This window comes from Diabrotica virgifera, chromosome 5, assembly GCF_917563875.1.
Source record: "Diabrotica virgifera virgifera chromosome 5, PGI_DIABVI_V3a".
NCBI lineage: Eukaryota > Metazoa > Arthropoda > Insecta > Coleoptera > Chrysomelidae > Diabrotica > Diabrotica virgifera.
The window spans coordinates 175,223,463-175,250,844 of NC_065447.1; positions in this window are offsets into that span (position 1 = coordinate 175,223,463).

The window sequence follows — 27,382 nt, forward strand, 5'->3', positions numbered from 1 at the left end:
AAAGTCAGTGTAAGACAAATAATGACATATGCATTAGTAACAAGACTGGAAACGGCAAAGGAGAGTACTTAGAAGAATCACAGGAAATACGTTGAGACATCGAAAGAGGAGGGATGGCATTAGAAGAAAATATAACGTAAAATATATAAACGAATGGATACCACATGGGAGCGCATAAAATCACGATACTATGCTATGCCGATGATGCAGTATTAATTGCTGATAACGAGGATGACCTACAAAGGCAGCTCCACATTTTCAATCTCACAGCAATTAAATTTAATATAAGAATATCGGTAGAAAAAACTAATGTATAGTGATAAGTAAAGAGCCGAGTTTTAAGGGAATTAAAACTTGAGACTGTCATTTTCAGGTTGGGCGTAGATTTACGCTCCTGTTATGTTTATGTCTCGGATGTTGTTTTTTGATGGAATGTGTCTAAAGATATTCAACCTCTCATCTTTACCGATGAGCCCACGGAGGTTGAAGAGGGCGAAACACATTTCTAAGAACTGGTGTTTGGATCTTTGATTCTATTCGAAAAATTTTTCCCAGCCAGAAATAGTGGATGTGTGAGTTATTCGTAAGGGGATTTTTCCACATTCTCTATTTCATTTGTTGGATTTCGTACGAGTGGTCGTTAAACCAGTACCTGTGAATCTTTTGATCACTGAGTGTCTTTCACAGATCTACATCTTTTGTTTTTTCATAAATACTGTTGAAACTTTATTATATAATCCAAATTCTAATCTTTGCTTTATTACGCCCCTAAAATTATGTCACATTTAATACACGATTTTGGCCTTCTTAAAAAATCTATCTCAAAAAATGAGTGACAATTCATATAAAATATTTGTCAATGTTACATATATTTAAAAAACGATAGCTTTTTCAATTATAATAGTTCATAATTAAGTCCAAATTAATATTTGGGATTTTTTTGTGCAATATTAATTCTCGATGTGTCTGGCGTAAAAGCTTTAGTAAGTGTAGTCTTTTTAAATAAACCAATTAGGAAAAAGAAGTAATTTATTCTACAACCAAGAGACGGAGAATACGGTTTGGGAATTAATACCAAAGCGATACTTCTTCATTTGGCCTACATCGAGCCGGATTTTTGACCAGCATAAAACTTATGGAAAGTTCTTCAAGATTATTCGCCGACACAACAGCAAAAGGATATACTGGGTGAGATAAGTCCATTTATATACCCTTTGTTTCATTATTCTATTTGGCTATCAGTTATTCAAAGACATTAAAATCATTAAATTCTGTGATTCAAAGACATTTTCGTGTTCCAATATCTTTAATAAAAATGGATGAGTTCAAAAAATATAGAAAAATTGCTAAGTCTTCTCTTACTCGTATGTCTAACTGGTTTATAGCCAAAAAAGACGTAGAATTAGATGTTACCCAGTTCGAGACGCGATTAAGTAGACTTCATTTAATATTTCATGATTATGAAAAAGCACAAAATGAAATCGAATTCCTTGCACCAAATACAGACAAAGAAGAAAAAGATAGAGAGTTTACAGAAAATCAATATTTCAAACTTGTAAGCGATTTGACCGCTTGTGTTAATAAATTAAAAGCTGCACCTTCTCAGATAAGATCTAGTTCATCCAGTGAGGGTTCTTGTAGTGCTCCAATAGCAGTTCGTCTTCCGGATATAAAAATTTCACAATTCTCAGGTCATATTAGAGACTTTCAATCGTTCATCGAGCTCTTCGATGCGCTCATAGTGAAAAATGAGACATTAACAGATGTCCAAAAACTTGTGTACTTGAAGAGTTATTTAAAAGGTGAAAGCCTTCAACTTATAGATTCATTACCGATAATTAATGAAAATTTTGTAATCGCGTTAAATATTTTAAAGAAGAGATACGAAAACAAATTCGCCATAATAAATTCTTATTTGCAAGCAATTTTTGATTGTAATAATATTTCTAAATGTAAGTCAGACACATTAAGAGAATTAATCACTACAATTCAAAAGAATATTTTGTCACTAAAAAATTTGAATTTAACTTCCGAAAATTTATTTGACTTAACACTTATATTCATTCTAAAAAAGAAGTTAGATTTTCAATCGGCTAAGGCATATGAATCTGAGAGGAATCACGATGAAATACCTACTTTAAATCATTTCTTAAAATTCTTAGAAAAACGTGCAGTAATTCTGGAAAATGTTGAAATTTCTAGTCCTAAAACTACCAGAAAAAATTTCTCATCTCATTCGACAATGCATGAGGCAACTTCAAATCGCCAATTTCAATTAATTTGTATCTACTGTAACAAGGAGGGCCATAAAATTTACACTTGCTCTGAGTTTAAAGATATATCTCATTCCGCCAAATTGCAATTTATTAGGGCAAAGAATTTATGTATAAATTGTTTTGGTAAACACAATTTGAAAGAGTGTAAATCCTCTAAAAAATGTTCTTTTTGCTCCAAGTCACACAATTCGTTAATGCACATAAAAATCGGCGAAAATCAACATTCTCCGCCAATGACTAGTAGTAAGCGTCATTCACATTCTCTATATAATAATGGTTCAAATTCTCAACCTAATAGCTACGCAGGTAACCATAGCTCTCTAATCTCATCTAATAGTTCTTATTTAGATAATACTGCTCATGTTCAAAATGGTAATAATTCATCTTCTCATCTCGATAGTAATTCAAATCTTCAAACCCGTTCTCTGGATATCCAACCAGTACAGGAAAATTCAGGAATAACAAATTTTCAAGGTCCTTCGAGAAATTTTACGGAAAATAACCCTACCGCAAATAATCATTCAGCGAATCACTCTGTTCAGTCAGTAAAAAATAGTCATATTCTTCTGGGTACTGCAAAAGTAACCTTACTTGGTAAAAACGCTAATTTCTGCATAGCGAAAATTCTTTTGGACACAGGATCCCAAAATTTATTTATCGTAGAGAAGCTTGTGAACAAGTTACAATTAGATACGTATAACAAGTCAGTACATATATCAGGAATAGGAGGGAGTGGCTCGACTTGTACTAAAATGTCAGATATAACCACATTTTCCAATTATGATCGTCGAAGAAGTTTTCATTTTTCAGTAGTTGTATTACCCGAGATTACTTGTGCTCTCCCTCAATCAAAAATACTAGTGAAAAAATTAGATATTCCGGAACAATTCTTTCTAGCAGACGACGAATTTTTTAAGCCTTCTGAAATTGACATTCTAATTGGTTTGGATCTTTATTACGATATTATTTTACCTAACTTCGTCAGACTTGGCAAAAATCTTCCAGTCTTACAAGAGTCTCACTTAGGTTTCGTGGTAGCTGGTACAGTTCCTGATCATTTTACTGTATCCAATATATCTGTTACAGACAGTAGTTCAGAAGTTTTAACTGAATCTAATTCACTTCTTTCTACATTACAATTAGACAGTCGTTTGAAAAAATTCTGGGAAATCGAGGAAATTTCCAATAAATTCTATCTTTCAGAAGCTGATGAGGCATCTGAAAACCTATTCCGTTCTACAACCAAAATTTTACAAAATGGTAGATTTCAAGTAAGTTTGCCGCTGAAATCACCTTCAGAAAATCTAAAGTTAGGAAATTCTTATTACATGGCCAGAAAGCGTTTCATTTCTTTAGAAAATAAATTTAAAACTAATTGCAACTTTTATCAAGACTATAAAAAAGTTATTGATGAATTAATTGAACTTAAACATGCTCATTATGTACCCCTAACTTTGCTAAATGCCAAATCTGAAAATAAATATTTTATTCCGCACTTAGGTGTAGTTAGAGAATCCAGTTTAACAACGCGTTTGCGCGTTGTCATGGACGCCAGCGCCAAAAGTTTCTCAGGGTATTCCTTAAACGACGTGTGTTTAAAGGGATATCAGGTCCAGCCAGAATTGTATGACATTCTATGTAGATTTAGACTTTTTCCTTTTGTATTCACGGTAGATATTAAAAAAATGTTCCGACAGGTCCTCGTGAAACCGGAACAAACTTTTCTTCAAAACATTTTATGGCGAGAAAACCCTGATGAAGACTTTAAATGTATCCAACTCGATGTTGTAGTTTTTGGAACCAATTCAGCCCCGTTCTTGGCAACAAGGGTTCTTAAAGAAATTGCTTGTCTAAACTATTTAGAATTTCCTCTTGCGTCTGATGCAATTCTGAATCAATTCTATATGGACGATGGCCTTTGTGGTTCATATAATCACAACGAACTTTTCAATTTATGCTCTCAATTAAATACCATCTTAAATAAGCATGGGTTTGAGTTGCATAAATATTGTTCAAATAGTGATTATTTTCTTAAAAATATTTCCAAAGACATTTCGGAAAATCAAAAAGCTGATTATGACATTAACATAGATGAAGTCCCAAGTAAAGTTCTTGGGCTAAAGTGGAGTACAGCAGAAGATACTCTTTGTATTTCCGTGCCTCAAGAAATCGTGCAGGGTCCAGTTACCAAAAGAAAAATACTTTCTATCTTAGCTCAATGTTATGATCCGTTAGGCTTGATAAATCCTGTTATAGTAAAAGGTAAGATACTGATGCAAAAATTATGGTTCAAAAAGTTTCATTGGGACACCGTAATAAACGACGCTTGCATTCTTAAACATTGGCACAATTTTATTGAACATATCCCCTTGCCTTCACAACAAAAAATAGCTAGACAATATTTTCGTCCGAAAACTATTAGCAAAATAGAAATTCATGGCTTTTCTGATGCAAGCATAGAGGCTTATGGTGCTTGCATTTATTTTCGAGTTCTTTATTCTGACAATGATATTTCTTCTACTTTAGTATCTTCAAAATCTAGAGTCGCCCCACTTAAATCAATTACCATTCCAAGGTTAGAACTTTGCGCTATGCTCTTGCTGGCGAAACTTGTAAACAAAATTCTACAAGTCTTCGAAAATAAATTAGAGTATGACTCAATAAATTTGTGGACCGATTCTCAGGTCGCTTTATGTTGGTGCAGGGCACACCCTAGTAAATGGTCAGTGTTCGTATCGCATAGAGTTGCTCAAATTCAAGAACTGACGCAAAATTGTCAGTGGCGATACGTTAAATCAGCTGAAAACAGTGCTGACATTCTATCACGCGGTTTATCAGCCAAAGAAATTCTGGACAACAAGTTGTGGTGGTCCGGTCCTGCTTTTCTTCTTAATCATTCTTTAGAATTCTCTGATGAACCCCCAATAGCTGATCAGCTAATTACAGAGCATAGAAAAACTCGTTCCAATATACTCACAAACGTCAACTCAAAACCTCCTTGGGAACAATTATTTCAAAAATTTTCTTCTTTTTCTCGATTACGTCGTACTATCGCATATGTACTCAGATTTGTCAGTTGTTTAAAAGGAAACAAACAATCTGATCCCCTCACTGTTGAAGAATTGGACCAAGCTCTATATTTTATAGTTCGGCAAGTTCAGCTAACCAATTTTTCTAAAGAAATTTCCGAACATTCTGCAAACCAGCAACTATCAAATAAACAATTATTATCTTTAAATCCATTTCTCGATGAATTATCAATGCTGAGGATCGGCGGACGGCTTTGTAACGCCTCCATTCCCTACCAACAGAAACATCCCTTGCTTTTGCCACCCCATAATCATACGACCTCCCTTATACTAGAGTACGAACATAGGCGGCTCGGGCATGCTGGTGCTCAAACCGTTCTGAGCAATATTCGTTTACGTTTTTGGCCCCTTAATGGGCTCAGAGAGATCAAAAAAATCATTCGAAATTGCAATATGTGTTTTCGATTCAATAATCAAGTCTGCCAACAGATTATGGCAAGTTTGCCCTCTGATCGTGTAAATGTTTCTAGACCATTTCAGAAAGTTGGAATTGATTTCGGAGGATTCTTTCAAATAAAATCCTCAAGGCTTCGTAAATCTCCACTCATAAAATCATACATTGCGGTTTTTGTTTGCATGGTCACCAAGGCAGTTCACATAGAGCTAGTCCTTGGACTGTCTACTGACTCCTTTCTGAACGCTTTAAAACGTTTTGTCTCGAGAAGAGGAAATCCGTCAGTGATCTATAGTGACAACGCCACCAATTTTTTAGGTGCAAAAAATGTCCTATACGAGTTGTATCAATTTTTCAAAACTAATAATAATGTAAATATTATCTGTGACTTTCTTTCACAAAATGAGACCAAGTGGAAATTCATTCCACCTCGATCTCCGCATTGGGGTGGAATCTGGGAATCCGCCATTAAAAGCGCAAAATTTCATATCAAGAGATTGGTGGGTAATGCTTTGTTCACTTCAGAAGAGTTTAACACTATTCTTTGTCAAATCGAGGCAATACTAAATTCTCGGCCCTTAGGTCCAGTTTCTAATGACCCTACAGATTTAACCTGCCTTACACCGGGACACTTTCTGATAGGGTCTCCTCTCACCTCTTATCCTGAAAAGGATCTTTCACATTTAAACGAACATAGACTTTCCACCTTCCAGCAGATTTCTAAAATTCAACAAGTTTTTTGGAAACGTTGGTCGGTTGATTACTTAAATCGCCTTCAGAACCGGCCTAAATGGGCTGAAGAATATTCTAACCTGCAAGTAAATAAACTAGTTTTACTCAAGGAAGATAATGTACCTCCAATGATGTGGCCGTTGGCACGCTTCATTGAAGTATATCCTGGTAAGGATGGCAAAGTCCGTGTGGTTAAGCTCCGTACGGCTTCCGGAGAGTTTATCCGATCCATTTCAAAGCTTTCTTGATTACCAAATCAAACTCAACCTTAAAACGACCAACATGCTTATTTCTAGTTTTGTTACATTCTTCCTAACACTTTGTTTTTTCTGTTTCTGTTACTGTGTAATTTAGTTGAAGCAGGGATGCTTCAACGCGGGGGAGAATGTTGAAACTTTATTATATAATCCAAATTCTAATCTTTGCTTTATTACGCCCCTAAAATTATGTCACATTTAATACACGATTTTGGCCTTCTTAAAAAATCTATCTCAAAAAATGAGTGACAATTCATATAAAATATTTGTCAATGTTACATATATTTAAAAAACGATAGCTTTTTCAATTATAATAGTTCATAATTAAGTCCAAATTAATATTTGGGATTTTTTTGTGCAATATTAATTCTCGATGTGTCTGGCGTAAAAGCTTTAGTAAGTGTAGTCTTTTTAAATAAACCAATTAGGAAAAAGAAGTAATTTATTCTACAACCAAGAGACGGAGAATACGGTTTGGGAATTAATACCAAAGCGATACTTCTTCAAATACATACATGATACATGTATATCTTTACTGACAAATAGGATAGAAATTAAACAAAAAAGTGCTGTATTTGCAACAAAATGAAGATTTTTTAAGCATTAAAAAATCTTCAATTTTCTTTTGCCGAAGCAATCCTACCTGTTTACGAGCGGCTGGATTACGTGTTTTTTAGCCATGTGTCTGGCAAAGTATTTCAGAATGGATTAAAAAATATGAAATTTGATTTTCGGTGTCAGTTTGCCAACCCAAACTATATGCAACAAAGCTAAAACTCCCTGGGATCTTGGGAGGAGAAATAGATTCTCCGCGGGCTTTTTTTTAGTTTTGAGTAAACCGCTTATATATACAGCATCATCTAAATCAGTATTTAAGGCAAGTTTTATCGTATTGCGATTGGTGGATCCGTCAGAAGAATTAAACTGGAACATAAAGTTACTTTATGTCCGTCTTTTGTTTTTTTATCCGCCTTACCAGCCTACCAACTTTGTATTCATTGAATAAATTCTTTACAGATTTACCTCCCTCTAACCGCTTGTTAATCTCGTGTTTATTTTTCATAGAAAGGACAATACGCTTACGTTTAGGTATTTTCAATCGAGTTTTTACATGAAAAGTCGGGAGTTCGGATAAGCGGTCGTTCGGTTGCTCGACGTTCGGATAATCGACGCTCTACTGTATTTAGCTAGACTTTTCTCCGTTACCATATTTTACAACTAAATTCATTTTTTTATCAAGCTATCTTAAAACGATCACAATTGTCTTGGGCTATTATCGCGATTTGGCGCTATTCGTAGGAGGTGAGAAAAACAAGGCTTAAAGCGCGAGCGCAATAGAGAGTGGCAATCGTACCGAGTGAGACAGACCGAAACGATGTTTGATCACTGGCGCATAACTATTCATTATGCACGCATTTTGGTTGGGACTGACCGTCTCAAGGATAAATCTAGTCTGTTAGGCTCGACTGGGCTATAACAGCTTTTCCAAAAAACGTTGCGGACAGCGCACAAAGGTTTGTTTTGCACAAATTTAAGTGGCGGAGTGGCGGTATTTCTTAGAAATAATATAATCGTTCTTAGGTAATCCGAAGAAATCAGAAAAAACAAGCCGCGAGCCGCGAAAGATTTAGTTCTTTGATGATCATTGCTTTCTCACAGTTGAGCTACTTTGTTTAGAGACGTATCAAAAGTAAAGAATTTAAAAGTTTTTGTACGTATTACAAAAGTCACAGTGTACAGTGTACAGTGACAGTGTACATAATATATATTTTCAAAAAAACCCTGACACCACATAGTGGTATCATAGTGATACCATGTACCTAGTGGTATCAGTACATTCTATTACAATACAAAAACAACTCAATGTTCATATCAAACATAATCTTAAACACGCTTAAACTTAACTAATATTCTGCTACCAAAAAAAGTTGATTAACAGCAAGCTGAAAATTTGTTATTAGCTTAACGGTGTGCATCTAAACATTCCGTATATGTATTTGGAACCTAGGAGTTTTCTATTGGTTCGTTGCAGCACGCGGTCATATTTTAACCAATAGGCGGCGAGGTCCCAAACGCATATACGGAATGTTATTCGGTTCCAAATTCATATACAGAATGCTAAATATTCGTACACCGAAAAAGATAAGTTTTTATTAGAGTCTGTTAAAAGGAGATTAATTTTAAAATACTCGTTACTGTGTTATTAAATAAAAATAAAACAATTATAGTATTTGGAATGTTATTTGGTGCGAAATTCATATACGGTATGTTAAATATTCGTAGAACAAAAAGATGATTTTTATTAAAGCCAATTAAAATGAGACTGGTTTTTAATAGTATATTATGCAACGAGCATTTAATGATGGTCATTATGAAGCGAGTATAAGGGATACGAAACGAGCCGCCTAGCGGCTTCATAATAATAATTAAATGCAAGTTGTTTACACGATTTTTTCTATGATCATTCACAAAAAAATATATTCAAATTTATTAATTTTGTAACGCAAACAAATTAAGTAGTTTGTCAGTCTGACAGTTTGTTTACATATTGAGAACTGTCAAAGAGTATGTATTTGATTCGCCATTGGTTACTGCGCGTGTGCCACCTTTATCGCGAATGTCATATCGCGATTCTATTCGTTAAAAATCTGTACCCTAATAAAAATATGTATCATAATAAAGTTCATTATGATACAGGTAGTGACATCATAATTGATATATTATAGTATGAGAATAGAAAAATTATTGTTAATGTATTATTAAAGATCCACAAGGAAAAAGGTTTTCCCGTAGTTGGCTGTATACCATATAATACAAAAAAAAAACGAATAAAGTCCTTTATAAAAAGTCTATATGTATCTAAAATCCCTAAAAAGGGCTACATCCCAGAACTAGTTTTAGATTGATTGACCAATCATCATCAGTGCTTTCCTAAAATGAATATAACCTGATAAAATGATGCAAAGGTTTTAAAATTTTGACTACGTTTAAAAAAGTCGTAGGTTATACCTACTCACGTGTCCTTACCATGCTAACCACCAAAATATAATATTACAAATTTTATTTACATATATTACATAATTACAAATATTTTGGTGGGTAGCATGTAAGATCAAGTGAGTATAACGTACAACTTTTTTTAACCGTAGTCAAAATTTTAAAACCTTTGCACCATTTTATAAGGTTATATTCATTTTAGGAAAGCACTGATGATGATTGGTCAACCAATCGAAAACTAGTTCTGTGATGTAGCCCTTTTTAGGGATTTTAAATATAGACCTTTTATAAACGACTTTATTCGTTTTTTTGTATTACATGGTATACATCCAACTACAGGAAAACCTTTTTCCTTATGGATCTTTAATACAATACATTAACAATAATTTTTCTATTCTCACACTATATTATATCAATTATGATGTCACTACCTGTATCATAATGAACTTCATTATGATACAGATTTTTAACCAATAGAATCGCGATATGACATTCGCGATAAAGGTGGCACACGCGCAGTGACCAATGGCGAGTCAAAAATATACGCTTTGACCGTTCTCAATATGTAAACAAACTGTCAGACTGACAAACTACTTAATTTGTTTGCGTTACAAAATAAATAAAGTTGGATATATTCTTTTGTGAACGATCATAGAAAAAATCGTGTATACAACTTGCATATAATTATCATTATGAAACTCGTACTCTATACGAAACTCGCCGCTAGGCGGCTCGTTTCGTATCCCTTATACTCGCTTCATAATGACCATCATTAAATATACTATTAAAAATGTATAAAAAATGTATAATAAAATGTATATAAAATGTATACCAGTTAAGAAAACTGGTTAAAAAATGAGACTGGTTTTTAACGAGTTAAAAACCAGTCTCATTTTAACTTGCTTTAATAAAAATCGTCTTTTTGTTCTACGAATATTTAACATACCGTATATGAATTTGGCACCAAATAACATTCCAAATACTATAATTGTTTTATTTTTATTTAATAATACAGTAACAAGTATTTTAAAATGAATCTCCTTTTAACAGACTCTAATAAAAACTTATCTTTTTCGGGGTAGGAATATTTAACATTCCGTATATGAATTTGGAACCGAATAACATTCCGTATATGCGTTTGGGACCTCGCCGCCTATTGGTTAAAATATGACCGCGTGCTGCAACGAACCAATAGAAAACTCCTAGGTTCCAAATACATATACTGAATGTTTAGATGCTAACGGCATCTAGTCGGACAAACTTTGATGTACGGGAGCACTGCAACAGGGGAAGTTTTAATTGGGAAACAGTTTAAAAATTTGGAACGTCAGATTACGAAAACGTCCCATGTATTTTGTCGGACAGAATATCCAATTGATTTGTTACCCTTTCATTAAACTCTCATGCAAAAATCAGACTGCTATTACTAACCAACATGATTCCTGTCATTTGACATGTTCTTCGTGTTCCACTCATTAAAATGCAAAAATGATAAACACCAGTCTGACTTTTGCAGGAGAGTTTAATGAAATGGTAACAAATCAATTGGAAGTTCTGTCCAACAAAATACATGGAACGTTTTCGTTGTCTGACTTTCCAAATTTTTAACCTGTTCCACAATTAAAACTTCCCCTGTTCCAGTGTTCCCATACATCAAAGTTTGTCCGACTAGACACCATTAAGCTACATACACTGCAGTACAAAAAAATCGATCCACTAAAAATTTGGTCATTTTTAATGTTTCGAATTTCCTAAACCTGTTGTCCGATTTAAGTGATTCTTTTACTACGTTATAGCCTTATTCATTGACAATATCACTGTAATAATATTGTTGCTAGACAGTCAAACTGTCATTGTATACCGGGCGTACGAATCGAATTGTGTTTTTTCTCAAAGTTCGCATCACTCTCTAGACTATTCTAGCAATTATAAAATACTGAAATTAAAATCCAACTATAGCCTCAGGTTTTCTTAACATTTTTTCTTTCGATTCATTCACTTATGTTGGATAATAAAAAGTTAGGTACTTTAACAACTGGCCATGTCTCTCATCACTACAGGGTATTTCTAAATAAGTGCTTCAAACTTTAAGGGGTAATTTTACATGAGAAAATAATGACAATTTTTTTTATAATCATATGTCCGCAAACGCTTCGTTTCCGAGATACGGGATGTTCAATTTCTTTTTACAAACTGACGATTTACTTATTGCTTTAAAACCAGTTGAGATATGCAAATCAAATTTGGTGGACTTTAAGACGTAGTTATTGCACATTTTTTAACATACAATTAAGAATTTAATATTCACCATTGGCGCGCATACGGGTAATATGATCGATCATATTACCCGTATTCACGCCAATGGCGAATATAAAATTCTTAATTGTATGTCAAAAAATGTAAAATACCTACGTCTTAAAACCCACCAAAGGACATCGCACACATCTTATGGAAAATATAATGTCACTCAAATTCAATAAAATTTATACCAATAGATTCGTTTTAAATTAACGATCAAATCTTATCATTGCGCCAACTCTCTATTTTCAAAAATAAGAGCAGAAATTGATATAAATAAATCTGAAATCAAATGGGTAGGTACATAAGTTAGAGAGAGAAAAAATATTTTAAAATACCCAGATTTTCTGTACTCCATAAATCAGCGGATAAGTTTCACTAATCCGCTTAGGCCCAGCGGGATTTAAGCTGTTATGAATAGCACTCAGAGCAATAATGATTGTAAACTAACATTTTATGGACTCCAAAAATGTGATTTCGATAAACTTTAATTGCAATTTGCGGCGTAATTAATCATAATTAAGAGTTGGAGCAATGATAAGAATTGATCGTTATATTAAAACGAATCTAATCGTATAAATTTTATTGAATTTGAGTGACATTATATTTTCCATAAGATGTGTGCGATGTCCTTTGATTTGCATGTATCAACTGGTTTTAAAGCAATAAATAAATCGTCAGTTTGTAAAAAAAAAGTTGAACATCCCGTATCTCGGAAACGAAGCGTTTGCGAATTATTATAAAGAAAATTGTCATTATTTTATCATGTAAAATTACCTCTTAAAGTTTGTCGCACTTATTTAGAAACACCCTGTACTGATGACGAACATGGCCAGTTGTTAAAGTACCTAACTTTTTTATTATCCAACATAAGCGAATGCATCGAAAGACTAAATGTTAAGAAAACATGAGGCTATAGGCTATAGTTGGGTTTTAATTTCAGTATTTTATAAATGCTAGAATAGTCCACAGGGTGATGCGAACTTTGAGAAAAAAACACAGTTTGATTCGTACACCCGGTATACAATGACGGTTTAACTGTCTAGCAACAATATTATTACAGCGATATTTTCAATGAATAAGGCTATAACGTGGTAAAAAAATCACTTAAATAGGACAACAGGTTTAGGAAATTCCAGTGCCGGATTTACCACTAGGCCGACTAGGCCGCGGCCTAGGGCCGCAAGCAATAGGGAGCCGCAGCGTTTTGTAAAAAAAACTTTTTTGGTAAAAAAATTTTACTAAATGAATTGAAATCAGTAAACAATTTTTCAAATAAGAGAATTGCTATTCTACTAAACACGTGGTACGGTATTTTACAACGTATTGACAAGAGTAGCAACACACTAACTGCTACAGACTTCAATGTGACTTGCAACATACAAATCTCTAAAGGAGTATGCATTGAGTCTCAGAGACAACTTTGATTCCTATGAAAAAAGAGGAAAAGAGTTGTCTAAAAATGAAATTTATATTCATGAAATTAAAAGACGCCCGAAAAGAAAAGGTTTTCCTGGCTAAGACAAAAAAGATAAATCCACTGAACCCCTCTTTAATGGCAAAGAAAACTTAAAGATTTAATGTTGTAATTGAAACGCTTTATTCAGAATTGAATGAAAGGTCCGAAGTTTATTTCAGTCTTAATGAAGAATTTCGATTTAAAACAACTTATCATCAATTTCCAATGAAGAAATTGGGGTAAACGCTTCTATTTTGACTAAAAAGTATCGAATCGACATAGATGGCGACTTTGGAGAAGAGTGTTTACAGTTCAAAGGCTTTGTTGAAGGTATATTTGTTGAAGAAAGAGAACCTCATGACAACAAGATTACCAAGCCTCCGAGAAATACACTTTTGGAGTATCTGAAAATCATTCATGAAAAACAGTTAACAACATTATTTCCGAATATGGACACGGCTTTGCGCCTTCTACTATGAATGATGACATCTAATGTATCTGGAGAAAGATCATTCAGCGTGTTGAAAAGAATTAAAAACTACTTGAGTAACTCGACTTCTGACGAAGATTCTAGATTTTCTAGTTCGGCCAGTTTTGTTTCAAATGCTGAGCTTTTTCAAGCCTTAGACTTTAAAAATTTGATTAAAGATTTTGCAGCCAAAAAAGCTAGAAAAGTGAGTTTTTAGAGTTTAGATATGATATTTATTATAAGTGAATAATGAATAATGAATTGAACAATTTAGAAGTTTATTTGTTGTATTCTTATGCCTGGTTGCACCAACAGATCTTAAGCTTAAGGCGTGCATTAACGAAACATATGCGTTGCACCATTGAGTCTTAGATCAATTTTCAGCTTGCCACAATGGATATTGTCATGTGGATTGCATTGATAAGAATTGAAAATTATGGTGCAACGTATGTGACACCTAAAAAGGCCCTATCTATAAGCTGAGCTGGGTTAACCTGGAGCTTAAGATTTGTTGGTGCAACCAGGCATTAATATTTTTATTTTTCAATACCGTAGCCTATTACTAGTACAGTTCATATTATTTTGCTTGTTCTTTTACTTATAACGTCTTTTCAACTCGGCTTTTTTTAGTTATTTGTTGTTATCTGTACTTTTCCCTCCGAATGAAACAAATGGTATTTAATTTTAACAATTAACTAGAATACTAATGATTTATTATATAATAATTTTAGCAATATTAATAATTTTACAAATAACTGCTGTTTGATAACATTTTGAATTATATATTTTCTATTTTCTTTTTAAGGTGCCTTCTCCGTTACTGAAGGTTGGCTATAACTACAGCAAATTGTTCTCTATCTTGAGCGGTTCTTAGTATCGAATGTGTCCATGTTTGTCCAGTCTCTCACGTTCTTCAGCCAGGAGCATTTTCTTCTTCCTGAACCTGTTGTATCTTTCTCCTATGTAAATTATTTCCTAGATAACTCGTTTTTCTGTTTTTTACAATGTTTAGGAATTCTCTCTCAGTCTCCATTCTTCTCAGCACCTCGCCGTTGGTCACGTGATCTGTCCAAGAGATTTTCAACATCCTTCGAAAAACCCACATCTCAAAGGCTTCTATAAATATAGAATTCTTTCTGTAAATTTTCTTTTTCGAAATTTCTATAAATATGAAATTGTTAGAGCTGTTTTGGAGTTTTAGTGTTTAGGGTTCAAATAGAATATTAGAGGCATTTCTATTCATTTATGTTATACCTTGTATTACGAATTTTAAAAAGTAAAATTAAAATAAACGTTTTAATTATTATTATTATTATTAAGTCTTTATGCTTTAATTACATAATCGTGAAGTTATCGGGGGCCGCTCGGGGTAATTTGGCCTAGGGCCGCAAATACTCTAAGTCCGGCACTGGGAAATTCACAACATCAAAGATCACCAAATTTTTAGTGGATCGATTTTTTTGCACCGCAGTGTATTAACAAATTTTCAGCTTGCTATTAAACTTTTTTTGGTACGCGGAATCCAGGTCTATATTAGAAAAATGCATATCTTTTCTATTTTCACATTAGATAGTTATTGGCAGGTCCTTTCAAAAAGTTATCTATTTTACAGCTGCTTTTAAAAAGAAACGGCATATTATTCGCTATCTATAATTTAAAAACGTTGTTTCAAGGACGGTTTCCTATTTGAAAGTCAAGGTGAATTTATCAAAGAGTGCAAGTTTATCCTTAAAACATTATTTTACTTAAATTATTCTCGAAAACTATTACAACTCTAAGATGCGACCAGCATAGGAACCAGAACTACATAGATATTGTTACTACGTGTCATGCACCAATTATGGTAATATCAAATTCATTTTTTTGTTAAGTTAATTCTCGCATAATAACCTGCTGAAATTAAAATAAATTTTACATTATCTAAGAAGGCTTTTTACAAATCTTTCCATGACCTAACAGACGGAGCGTCTAATAGATATGATCTACTATAATTAAAATCGTTTTTTGTTGCAAATTTTTTACAGCTAGCAACAAACAGCGACCATTTTTTTTTCTTCGGGGAATTCCATTATTATTATTATCTAAAATAAAATAACTTGTTTGCGTCTGGTCCTGCGTAGAACAACAATAAAGGAGTAATATTTTTATAAACAGAAAAAGTTTTGGAGGCTGTCTAGCCCGTGGAGGCAAGTGTGAACTGGACGCGATGGTAACAAATTTAATCTGTCGTCTGAGGATTAGATTAATAATAAAGACCAGTTTTTATGGTTATTAATCAAAATAATATCAAGTAAGTTTAATTTATTTTATGGCAGGATGTATAAATGGCACCCGCTGATAGTTATTAACATTTCTTGTTTTTCTGTTTCTTAGCAATCTGCAAATATATATAAAAACTATGTAGCTTGTTTAGAAACGACGGCCTAATAGTAATCAAAGGAAGTCCGAAGGAAAAATAAAAGAAAGGAAAACATGATGTCAATAGTAGACCAGGGTAATAAGACAAAAATATACCCTGTTTGTGACACTTCAGCAGCCAGGGTACTGAAGCGTTTTTTCGACAGGTAATACCTATAGGAACAAATTATAACTATTTCCTGCGTAGGATCTGGCGGCCATTTTTATTTATAAACAATTAACTGTCAAAAAATGGCATTTTCTCCTTTTTTTTTCAAATCAACGGAGAACAGTGAAACTTATGATTTTTTTAGTACAAATATCTTCGAGATTGTGGAAAAAGCTTTAAAATGACGACAAAGTTTGATATACACATTTATTGTTAATATAATTGCGAAAAAAGGTCGGAATTGCAAAAAAAAACATTTTCTCAATAACTGTTGTGAAAATTAGCGTACAGCTTTGAAATTTTTGTCAAATGAGGGTTCTTTAGTGCTTAATATGTGATAAAAATTTCAAAGCGATTTATTAAATTTTCTAAATTTTATTCAAATTGTTTATCCCAGAGAGCATTTTTTTGCAATAACATAAATCAGAAAAAAATGACCTTAGAACCATTCCACAGGTGTCAAATGAAAGAGCATGAGCTACATTTTCAACATGGTTTAAAAAAGTGAATAAAAATGCATTTATTAGTAATAAATAATTATGCAAAATTATCATCAATTTTTCTTTATAAACTTTTTTACCCTGTTTTAAGTGCACAACTACCAAGTAATGTTATCTATTTCATAATTGATAAAAAATTGTAATAAATATGTATAATTTCTTATATAACAAAATAAAAAGTTTATAAGGAAAGATTTACGATACTTTTGCATAATTATTTATTACTAATAAATGCATTTTTTATTCACTTTTTTTAAACCAAGTTGAAAATATAGCTCATGCTCTTTCATTTGACACCTGTGGAATGGTTCTAACATCATTTTCTTCTGACTTATGTTATTGCAAAAAAATGCTCTCTGGGATAAACAATTTGAATAAAATTTAAACAATTGAGTGAATCGCTTTGAAATTTTTATCACATATTAAGCACCAAAGAACCCTTATTTGACAAAAATTTTAAAGCTGTACACTAATTTTTACAACAGTTATTGCGAAAATAATTTGTTTTGCAATTCCGAACTTTTTTCGCAATTATATTAACAATAAATGAGGATATCAAACTTTGTAATACGTAATTTTAAAGCTTTTTCCATAATATCGAAGATATTTGTACTAAAAAAAAAACGTAAGTTTCCCTGTTTTCCATTGATTTGAAAAAAAATGTGAAAAATGTCATTTTTTGACACTTAATTGTTTATAAATAAAAATGGCCGAAATATCCTACGCAGGAAATAGTTACAATTTGCTCTTATAGGTATTACCTGTCGAAAAAACGCTTCAGTACCCTGGCTGTTCAAGTGTCATGAAAAAAACCTTATTACCCTGGACTATACAGGGTGTCCAGAAACTTTACCGACAAACGAAGACAGAAAATTCCTCAGATAATTTTAAGATAATTTAACCCAATTCACCTAGTCCGAAAATGCTTCCTAAGGGAGCTAGAGCTCTTTGAAGATGGCGTCATGTAATTAGTTTTTCTTAAATACCTCCAGAACGCTTCTATTTAGAAAAACAAAAATTGGTATACATATTTACTTTCCAGAAATGAATCGATTCCATCCATTGCGAATTTCTAGTACAACTCATAGGCGTCCGTTTTGGGTAGGGCAACGGTTATTTTATCGCCTAACTTTTTTGTCTTCAATTTTTAAGCATTTTTGACTCTGAATTACTTAATTGTGAGTTATTCTAGTACTAAAAGGTACTCTTAGTTTAAGTCGATAGGATACACCGTTTGCTAGAAAAATCGATTTGAAAATTTTTCGTTCCTTGAATTAAAAAAAAAAGATACAAAAAAAAACTATTTAGAAAGATGAAAACTGGTACATTTATTTATATTCCAGAGATTAATCGATTTCATTAATGGCGAATTTCTAGTACCGGTCATAGGCGTCCGTTTTGGGTAGGTCAACAGTTATTTTATAGCATACTTTTATTGTCTTTAATTTTTAAGTATTTTTGACACTAGATTATTCAATTATGAGATATTCGAGTACTAAAAGTTACTCTTACTTTAAGTTTGTAAAATACATCGGTTTTTTTTTATTTTTTTTAACTTTTTTTTTCGAATTCCCAAAACTAAAAACTTTCAAATCTATTTTTCTAGAAAACGGTGTATCGTATCGACTTAAAGTAAGAGTACCTTTTAGTACTAGAATACCTCACAATTTAATAATCCAGTATCAAAAATGCTTAAAAGTTGAAGACAAAAAAGTTATGCGATAAAATATCCGTTGCCCTACCCAAAACGTAGGCCTATGACCGGTACTAGAAATTTGCAATGGATGGAATCGATTCATTTCAGGAAAGTAAATATGTTTACCAATTTTCGTTTTTCTAAATAGAAGCGTTCTGGAGGTATTTAAGAAAAACTAATTACATGGCGCCATCTTCAAAGAGCTCTAGCTCCCTTAGGAAGCATTTTCGGACTAGGTGAATTGGCTTAAATTGTCATAAAATTATCTGAGGAATCTCCTGTCTTCGTTTGTCGGTAGAGTTTCTGGACACCCTGTACATGGAAGAAAATAGTCCCGACAAATATTTTGTAAAATAATGAAGTTGTTATAAAAGACAAAAATTTGTTTTGGACTTATGGGCTACAAAAATAAACCAGTAACGTACTACCAGTGACGAACATCTATGTGATTTTTCCCGGAAGCCGCTATTACGAACTAGTCGTACTACTTATTAGTATTGGCTTATTATTGTACAGCTTCCATTCCGTTATGCATTCTATTCCAGAAATCTAGAACACTGTACTATATTATAGGTATAGCAGAGGTTCCCAAGTGCCCTGAAGTCCCTGTAGGTGTGCCGCACATAAATTCACATAACAATATATTATATGGTTGACTATATATATGGTAACAATATATGGTTGACTGTTTCAGTTTCTCTCTGCTACAGAGCTGCAGCTCAAATCTTTATGAAACAGTGCCATTGTATGCAGGTACCCCTGGCACATGCCCAGTAAGGAAAGATGTTATGACTTTGAGCTGATTTCTGCTTTTTTTAACCCTACTATAACGTATGTGTCCGATATAAATCTTGCCAAGTGTTTGACCGGGTACACCCTCCCAGTGTGTTGTGTTGGCTTCGGATCTAGAATTTTTCCGTTATTGGACAATGCCTTTTGGCACTCACACGGCCGGCTCTAGACTCAAGTATTTTGTAGCTGATGCTCTCCTGGCAAGTGCATCTCTCGTTGCCGTATATGCTCCGATCACCTGGAACTCATACCAATACCAATGTAACACTGTTACATTCCTACAGTCTATCGAGTTCGTGTCGACATTCCCACACTAACCTAGAGTTTACCTTAGGGCTTGTGAGAGCCCCAATGGCTGCTTGGATATCTAGGCATATATGTTAATCTCTTCAGTTCGAAAGACCTGTTTTCTCTTGCACACTGCAAGATTGCAAAAATACCTGATTGCCTGAAATACAAAGGTATATTCTTCTAGCAGAATAGAAATGTTGAAATTTCCACCACTACCGAATATTCCTGCGCTTGACCCTTCTGCAGTTTTAGACCCGTTCGTGTACTAGTTGTAAACCTGCAGTCTGGGTGGAGAGTTTCCTCTGTCCCATCCCTCTCGTGGCAAATGTTCACTTGGAATTACGTGGAACTGGTTTCGTGATAAAATGTTGTTATCAATGATAAAGGATATAAGTCGGGTTTTTATGAGTCTCTCAATAATTTTGGATAGTACCGATAGTAAAGCGATAAGTAGCGATTATTAGATAAAAAAGGGTTCATATTAACGAAAAGTCTTGGATTTAAAATATTGTTTATTATATTTTTATTTCAATTATTCTAATTGATTAAAAAGTAGTAAACTTTGTATCTAGGGCTTTTCGTTTTCCTCGTAATACGAGAGATGTCGCTGTATTGCGTCTCAAAAGGCGGGTTCATCGCATCGCGATGGTTTGCTTTAAAAGAGGCAGAATGTTTGTATTCCCTTCAGAGTTGTGACTGCATAATCTTCACTGATGATGCATAAGGATGCTGAAATAGTTACTATATGGAGATGGTAGTCCAACTCTGAATCGAATATAAACAAAACCTGCCTTGAACCCTTTTTTATCTTTTTCATTTTTACTCAATTTGTGAGTATTTAGAAACTGTCTTTCGGTCCTTTTCCTAGACGAAGAGAAGGTAAATGCGTGGCCTAAGTGTCCTCTATTTGCTTTCTCCTATTTCGTCGTCTCTATGTGATTATATATTGTAAAATCCGGAGATATGGGATGCAGCCAGAAAGCAGTTTATTAACGAAAAGTCTTGGATTTAAAATATTGTTCATTATATTTTTATTTCAATTATTCTAATTGATTAAAAAGTAGTAAACTTTGTATCTAGGGCTTTTCGTTTTCCTCGTAATACGAGAGATGTCGCTGTATTGCGTCTCAAAAGGCGGGTTCATCGCATCGCGATGGTTTGCTTTAAAAGAGGCAGAATGTTTGTATTCCCTTCAGAGTTGTGACTGCATAATCTTCACTGATGATGCATAAGGATGCTGAAATAGTTACTATATGGAGATGGTAGTCCAACTCTGAATCGAATATAAACAAAACCTGCCTTGAACCCTTTTTTATCTTTTTCATTTTTACTCAATTTGTGAGTATTTAGAAACTGTCTTTCGGTCCTTTTCCTAGACGAAGAGAAGGTAAATGCGTGGCCTAAGTGTCCTCTATTTGCTTTCTCCTATTTCGTCGTCTCTATGTGATTATATATTGTAAAATCCGGAGATATGGGATGCAGCCAGAAAGCAGTTTATTAACGAAAAGTCTTGGATTTAAAATATTGTTTATTATATTTTTATTTCAATTATTCTAATTGATTAAAAAGTAGTAAACTTTGTATCTAGGGCTTTTCGTTTTCCTCGTAATACGAGAGATGTCGCTGTATTGCGTCTCAAAAGGCGGGTTCATCGCATCGCGATGGTTTGCTTTAAAAGAGGCAGAATGTTTGTATTCCCTTCAGAGTTGTGACTGCATAATCTTCACTGATGATGCATAAGGATGCTGAAATAGTTACTATATGGAGATGGTAGTCCAACTCTGAATCGAATATAAACAAAACCTGCCTTGAACCCTTTTTTATCTTTTTCATTTTTACTCAATTTGTGAGTATTTAGAAACTGTCTTTCGGTCCTTTTCCTAGACGAAGAGAAGGTAAATGCGTGGCCTAAGTGTCCTCTATTTGCGTTCTCCTATTTCGTCGTCTCTATGTGATTATATATTGTAAAATCCGGAGATATGGGATGCAGCCAGAAAGCAGTTTATTAACGAAAAGTCTTGGATTTAAAATATTGTTTATTATATTTTTATTTCAATTATTCTAATTGATTAAAAAGTAGTAAACTTTGTATCTAGGGCTTTTCATTTTCCTCGTAAAGCGATTATTAGATTTTTCACCACCCTTATGAAGAGGAATAATAAAGGCTGTCTTTAGGCACTCTGGAAATTTACCTTTTCAAAGGAATCATTAATTAGTGAGACGAAGAGTTCCAACACATCTTCTGGGAGATTTGAGAATTTTTATAGAGTCTATCAGTACTACAGGATGCTTTGCTTTTGATACCATTGATTGTATGGATCAGTTCAGATTTAACTTGTCTTATAAAGAATGAATTTGAGACCTTCCCTGAATTAGGGAGATTGGAAATGGGATCTTGTTGCGGCAAAATAGTTGATGTTATATTTTTATTCGCACTAAAGAATTATTCGTTTAGATTTTCAGAGTTTGTAAGGGAAAATGTTATAACTGTGCGAGTTTTATTTCGAAGATCGTTTTTGATCTTCGAAAGCCAAGGCGATTTTGATAAGATAAGAAAAGATTTAGATAGGTTACCCTGTACTTAGTGATATATTCAGTGACAGTGTCGTTGGTAGTAAAAAATAAAATACAAGAGAGACAAATATTATTAAGGGACAAGGCGCAAAATGTCACCTGTCAAAATTTTCAATGTGTTTTAAATGTATTAATTTTTTTCGAATCCTGAGAAAACTAATAAGTATTTTTTTAAAATTTAAACGCAAAATGAAAGATTACGTTATTACCGAAGGCTGAAAGTCCCTTAGAATAAATAAAAAGTTTATTTTGAATGAAATATTTGCAATTAAAGAGCACACTTAATTTTCTCATTTATTTTCACCCCGTAATTTATTAAAATAAACATTATAGGACATTATGAATGATAAAGTTTTCGAGGACTTTCGGCCCTCAGTAATAATGTTATCTTTCATTCTGCGTTTAAACTTTTCAAAAATATTTATGAGTTTTCTCAGGATTCGAAAAAATGGATACATTTAAAACACATTGAACATGTTGACAGGCGACATTTTGCGCATATGCCCTTAAATAAAAAATATTCAATCATAGTACGAAGACAAATCGTAAACAAATTGTAGGCAGATGAAAATTGATACAAATATTAAAAAAAAGAAAAATCGAATAGTTTAATCCAGTGTTCTTCATTCTTTTTGATTTCGCGACACCTTAACAGGTTGAAATATTCTTCCCTTGTGTCATTGAAAGCCAAAGAAATAATTTAATTAATAGACTACACACGTTAGGTAATGATTTTTTTCGTATTTTTGTACATTTACCTGTTATTTACGCGGGCCAAAAATTAAAGAACAGCCAACATTTTACTTTGAAGTTTGACGAATCAACAGATTTTTCCGACTCTGCACAATTATTTATACTATTTGTGTGCTTTAAAGCAGATGATAGCATCACAAAAGAAATCTTATTTTGCAAACACTTCCTGCAAACACTACTGGCTAGTTTTTGTACGATATGTTTTTAGAAAGCACTTGTGACTACAATATTGATTGAAAAAAATGTATCAGTGTTTGTACCGATGGCGCTAAAGCTATGACTGCTTTGTAAAAGTAAAAATATCGGACTCACTGTAAAATAAAATCGATAATGTCAAACATATCCCGGACACACTGTTTTCTTCATCGCCAGGGTCTAGCTGCTTAGGTAACACCTTCTGATTTAAATGACGTGCTCAAAGAGGTATTAAAAATTGTGAATTCTATCAAAGGTACAGCTTTGCAAATCCGGCTATTCAGAATCGTTTGTGAAGATATGGGCTCTCTTTATCAAAATCTATTTTATCACACATAGGTCAGGTGGCTATCCAAAGGAAAGGTATTGACAGGAGTTCTGGAACTGCAAGCTGAATTGTTAATGTTCTTACAAGATGCAAAATCTAAATATGCTTATCGTTTTTCTGACCCTATTGGCTCTTGAAATTAGCATTTGTGGCACTGGCTTTTGAGTCAACAATTTGGAAAGAGCCCTAAACAAAGAGAAGAGAATATTTCAACAGTTGAAGATAAAGTAAAAGCGTTTCACGCAAAACTTCGTTTGTGGTCAACCTCTCTGCAAAACAAAATGTTTGAGTCTTTTCCATGTGTTCAGAAGATTGTTGAAGATAATGCAAACAAATGTTGAAGATAATGCTGAAGTTGACAACGGGCGTAGGTGAACGATTTTAAACCCTTTTTTGGACAAATCAATAGATCTGGCTGATGTCTCCACAAAAATGAAAGAATGTCTTCTAGATTTAGGTGCTGATAGTATGCTTAAAATGGAATTTTATTCGCAAAGTTTCGACGTATTTTGGATGAAAAGAAAACACCAATATCCACTTCGTACTTGTGTGAAATGACATTTTCTTCAATGGTAGACATTAAAACTAAAAAGAGAAATATACTGCAATTAGAAAATGATTTAATTATTAAAGTTTCAAAAATAGCACCAGAATTTGAGAAACTTTTAAAAAATAAACAAGCACATTATTCCCGCTAAAATTGTGTTTTTTTTTTGTAAGAACCTTAACCTTTTTTTTCAGTCGCGGCCCCCCTAGGGGTCGCGACCCACAGATTGAAAAACACTGGTTTAATCCATAGCGGCAACAGGAAATATGAAATCAAAGTAACCAGCAACTCACTGTATATTTTAAAAAAAAATTGTTAGAAATTGAGTGCAGTTCGTCCTGCAGATGGTCGTAGCCCGTGTTCGATAATATTTTAACCGCCAAATTCGTGAAAGGAAATAAACACGCGGGCCAGACGGAATGCGAATTCGAGATGCGGAATTGAATAGGCCTCCTCTTTTGATGTAGAAAGAAGACAAGGGGCCCTCATCCGGGTTGTGCCGATTATCCATTAGCGATTGCCGATAGTATACAAATGTCTAACATCAGTTCTGCATTTTGATACACTCTACATTTCGTAGCAAACAGACAGACGTTGTTTGTTCTGATTTGGATAGAAAATATTATGAATAAGATGAACTTTCAATTAGATTTAGATATTAGATATAATATATCGTTGGTGTTAATGAAGATATTGTATTTTGATTGGATTTAGATGGTAGATTGCGTAAAATATTTTATAATTTAACTAAAATAATATTATTCTTCTTCTTCCCATACAATCCACTAATAGATGTTCGCAATCACGTTCGACCATTTCTCTCTATCCCTTGCAGTGTGTATCCTACGTTTCTTAGAGGTGTCCATTGTTTGATATTACGGAGCTATGAGCCATGATTTTCTTCCTGCCCACTTATCCTCTTCGTGCGGTCCAGGAAACTTTAAGGATTCGTGGATAAATCCACATCTCAAATTCCTCTAGCAGCTAGCATATTCATTTTGTTTAATTTTAAAGTCCATCCTTCCATGCCATCTAGGAGCACCGACCAGCAGAATAGCATTTCGTGAATCTTAGTCTTAGGTTTAGGTTATAGTCAGAACTCTTCTTCTTCTTCATGTACCATGTCCTTTCAGAACGTTGGTTACCATCATAGTTATCTTAATTTTATTCACTGCCACCCTAAATAGCATGCTTGGATCAACACCATACCAATCTCGCAAGTTCTTCAACCATGAGGTTCTTCTTCGTCCTGGACTTCGTCTTTTCCTTGCATGATATTTTGTAGCAACCTATATTTGGGACCTCTCATTACATGTCCGAAATACTCCAGCTTTCTCTGCTTGATCCTTTTTATGATCTCAGTAGTCTTGCTGAGACGTTCTAGTATTGTGGAGTGTCGAATCTTATCCACCCAGGAAACTTTTAAAATTCTTTTATAGCACCACATTTCGAAAGCCTCAAGGCGATTTAGATCGATTTTATTCACAGTTTAGGACTCGACACCATAAAGTAAGACTGAGAACACGTAGCAGCGAAGTAGGCGGATCCTCAATGCCAATTTTAGGTCTCTGTTACATAACACCTTGGACATCCTTCTAAAAGCGGCTCTAGCCTGCTCTATTCTAGATCTAATTTCGCCGTGACTTTCTGCGTTACAATTTAATTGATGTCCAAGGTAAACAATTTTATCAACTTGCTCAAGTTTGGTATTATTTATAGACGGTTTTATATGCTGTTGTTTACTTATTACGAGTATTTTGGTTTTCCGTATGTTCAGATCGAGACCTGCCTCCCTACAACTCTCAACGACACTTTCAAGTAGTGTTTGCAGATCTTCTTGAGTAGAAGCTAGTCAGAACTCGTAAAAACGTTTCTGAATTTTATGAATGCGTCAGACAGGGTTGTGTGTTATCCCCAACTTTGTTTAACGTATACTCAGAAATAATTTTTAATGAAGCCTTGGAAGGACAATGTGGAGTTCGAATTGGGGGAGAAACTATTAACAACATCAGATATGCAGACGACACCGCGATCATGGCTGAAAATATCGAAGATCTTCAATTCCTTATAGATCGAGTCACTAGAGAATGCTCCAATAACGGACTTAACATAAATGCAACAAAGACAAACTTACTTGTGGTTAGTAAACAAGACGTCGGCCCTATGCAACTAATTGTCAATGATGAATCAATAACAAAAGTTCATCATCATCAATGGTGCTACAGCCCTATGAAAGAGCCTCGACCTTCTTAAGTCTATTACGCCAGTCAGTCCTATCCATTGCCAACCGTTGCCAGTTTGCTGCGCCTATTTTTCTCCCATCCTCATCTACACCATCTTTCCATCTAAGTTTTGGCCTACCCCTATTTCTACTTCCCACAGGTTGTGATATAAGGATTCTTCTAGGAGGGTTGTTATGCTGTGATCTTGATAGATGTCCTGCATATCTTAGTCGTCCTATTCTTATAAGAGATACTACGTCTTTTCCACCAAATATATGTTTATATCTGTGGTATACCTCGTAGTTGTACCTCCTCCTCCAAATACCATTTTCACAGATGCCACCGAATATTCCTCTCAGGATCCTTCGTTCAAATATAAGCAGAAGGTTTTCATCTGCCTTGGAGATGGTCCATGTCTCCGATCCATATGTTAACACTGGTTGTATAAGGGTTTTGTATATGGTTATTTTTGTTTTTTGGCTTAAGTTTCTGCTTCTCATATGTCTACTCAGTCCAAAATAGCATTTGTTCGCTAGGATTATCCTTCGCTTGATTTCTTCTGTCATGACGTTTTCCTTGGTGATCAGGGAGCCTAAGTATGTGAATTTGTCCACCACTTCAAAGGTAGAGTTATCAACAGAGAATTGGTGACCGATGTTTATGGCTCTATTGTTGGGTGTTGATGCCACCATCTTAGTTTTCTCCTCATTTACTGTCAGGCCCATATTTTTTGAGGCATTTGAGAAGGTGGTATACATTTCTTCTAGTTTGCGTGTTGTGCGGGCAACTAGGTCCACGTCATCGGCATATGCCAAAATTTGGGATGATTTATTAAAAATATTTCCTCTGTTGTCTATTCGGGCATCTCTGATCGCCTTTTCCAGAGCTATGTTGAAGAGGAGACACGCCAGCGCATCTCCCTGTCGCAGCCCAATATTCGTTTCAAA